The sequence below is a fragment of the Helianthus annuus genome, chromosome 14, assembly GCF_002127325.2.
Source record: "Helianthus annuus cultivar XRQ/B chromosome 14, HanXRQr2.0-SUNRISE, whole genome shotgun sequence".
Classification (NCBI taxonomy): domain Eukaryota; kingdom Viridiplantae; phylum Streptophyta; class Magnoliopsida; order Asterales; family Asteraceae; genus Helianthus; species Helianthus annuus.
In genome coordinates, this window is record NC_035446.2 from 71,142,966 (window position 1) to 71,145,884 (window position 2,919).

At 36.6% G+C, this 2,919-nt stretch overlaps 1 long non-coding RNA gene across 1 annotated transcript; it reads left to right on the forward strand.

Annotated features, from left to right (window-relative positions):
* Positions 1–217: 217 nt before the first annotated feature.
* On the forward strand, positions 218–1,666 carry LOC118486333. The gene is made up of 3 exons (XR_004878524.1): positions 218–637; positions 732–930; positions 1,600–1,666. It is a non-coding gene; the product is annotated as an uncharacterized LOC118486333 (long non-coding RNA).
* Positions 1,667–2,919: the final 1,253 nt, after the last annotated feature.

Sequence of the window (2,919 nt, forward strand, 5' to 3'; positions counted from 1 at the left end):
AATAATTTAAAGATTATTTAGATAACCGGGTTAGTTCTAGGAAATCAACTTAAACCAAGTTAAGCTAATTAATTAATTAACCTTCAAAGTTGAGGGACTATATTGATCTTTCCTAAAACTGAAATGTGAACCCTTTCATCTTCATCGTTTAAGTGTGCAGACAAAAACACAAACCCTAGAAAAATACCACAACCACCTCTCTCTCACAAACAAACCAGGCACTACACCCTCATCCCTCTCGATCTCCGATTACGGCGACCAGCGCGGCGGCGTTGGGTGACGACCGGCAGCCCCCCCTCCTCACCTTCAGCTCCTTTCTCTCCCTCTGAAATCCTTCCGACAGACATGCCGGACTCCGATGGTTAACCGACGACTCACACCACCACTCGATTACTTCTGTATATATACCACGCACACCACCCAACGAGTCCATCTGCAACGGCGACAGTCACGGTGGCCCTGGTTCCCCTCCGTCAAATCTCCGGCAATCTCGTCTCGAGTTTCGGGACTCGGTTCGGTCAGACTCAGATTCATATGCGGGTTTCTCTCGGCTCGGGTTTCAGTTTCAGTTGGTTCAGTTTTGGTTTCGGGTTCAGGTTCCGGCCGACGTCAATCAACTCCGGCCGACAACAGTTAGGTTTGTTTTCATTTTGGGTTTTAAACTCAGTTCTAGTTAGGGTGTTTGCTTAGTATAAATTTCGATTCGAGTCCCATTGATTTTGTCATATCAGGCGGCTCGTTTCTGTTCACTTCAGTTTTGGAGCTCGGGTCGTGATTCAGGCTTGTTTCGAGTTCGATCAAGACAGCCAACGGGTTCGGTCCTGTTTCGGGTCTTGATTCGTGTATTGTTTCAGCTTTCTGTTCGGGTCAAACCTGGTCGGCTTCGGTCAAACCAGTCAACTAGTCAACACGGGTTACTTGCGAGACTTGGTATAACATTTACGACACCATTATTTTATTTATATATACAGTATATTTTTTACATATTTTAATACTTAAACAAGCTCGAACCGTTACACTTGAGGTTTAAATATTTTAGCATTTGACGTGAGTTTAATATATGTTGTTGAATTATTGCTGAATTTTGAAAATATAAATCGACACTTGGAGTTGTCGGGATCGTCCAAAAACAGAGGAAACTCTGTCCGTTTTTCGTAAGAATCCGCAAAACAAAACATGAACTCTTTTAAACAAAACGTGTTTTTATGTAAACTAAAGTTTATTATACAATCTGTTTTCTTTTTAAACATGTTTATATAAACCAAAATTTATCTTCTTAAACCCTTTCCTTTAGAATTTGTAAGTATAATTCAAATTCAAAAGTTGTATTGATTAGCTCCTTTCTTTAAATAAAGCCTTTAATATTGAATTAACATAATTACTTAATAAATTATTATAATTCTTTTATAACAATCATGTTAATTTTTATGATAAAATAAAATATTTAAATATTTAATCTATAAGCAATGAATACTAGGATTTCCTATTTTTTTTACTTTTAAATAATAGCGAGTTCATAATATTTTAAATATCTAGGTTAAACACTCTCGTTCGTTCTCTTGAATTGTTCCAACCTTTACTAGTGCGTTATTTTACTAGGAGTCGCAAACGTAACCACTCATAATCTCGAGACTTTGGTGTTCCATCCTTCTCATCTCATACACCCGTCAACACTTGGATAATCGGAAGAAATTGCAATCTTGTGAGTATACTCGTATTCCCCCTTTTACTTTTACCACTTTTGGGGTGTAACATGTTTACCTATTGAAACTTACACATGAACTTTTGTCTAAACACACGAACATTCCTATAACAATGCTTGTATATGTGATGGCTTGATACTTTAAATTTGGGTGATTCTTATGTGTTGAACTTATCATTAACTTCGTACGAGCCAAACCTTGACATATGTAGCGCTATAGGATTAACGACCCGCCTCTACTGAAACTTTGGTTATGTCATGAGCAAGTTGCGTTTTCTTGGTTTGATATGTTATACACATGCCATATTTAATGTTTATCTTGAATCGCATGCTTGCTATGAGGAATTGTTCACACTTTTATCTTATGCTATGTATGTACCAAACTTGTATACTCGCCTTTGCTTTTGCATTGAATTGTATTTTAAACATGTTACAGGTTGATGATGATGAAATGAAAGAGGTAGCACGATGCCTAGATACACACTTTAGACGTTAGGTTTAATATGTTGTATCGAATTCTGGTTATGTTGATTTGTTATTTTGATTAAACTTGTCGTTATTTGGATCTTGTATTAATGACTACTTGAAGTTTGGAAATGAAATTTGGATTATTAAATTATTGTCACAAATAGCGTTATGATGACTCGAGCAATCTTCACACTTCGTCTCATCCCGATGTTTTCGCCATTGGTTGGGGTGTGACAGATTGGTATCAGAGCCATAACTATAGGGAACTAGGAAAAGTAGGAATGCTTTTACCTAGTCTATAGTTTTAGAGCCTTGTTCGTATGTTTTGCTTGAACTACTACATGATACTTTATTTGTTCCTTATTTATGCTCTTTTAAACATGTATATAACTCGTGGGTAATATTTGACATGTTATTCTTTTGCATTAATGCTTGTCTTATTATGTGTTTATACTTGTTTCGTTGTTCGATCCTTTACGTATTATTCTTGACCTATTTCTCTATGTGTTAATACTTGATTTATCATTTCATTATTAATGTGCCCTTCTTGACATGCCCTCTTATGTGTTTATACTTGTTTGCGTATTCCTTTGACATACACTTCCCTCATGCATTTTACTCGATTTTTCATTCCTTCTTAAAACTCGAAAACCCTCATAATATACGAACGAGACGAGTTTACCAAAATAGGCGTGAAACCCACAATTTGGTAAACGACTCTCATCCCACGCGATTCTATTGTGCACGAA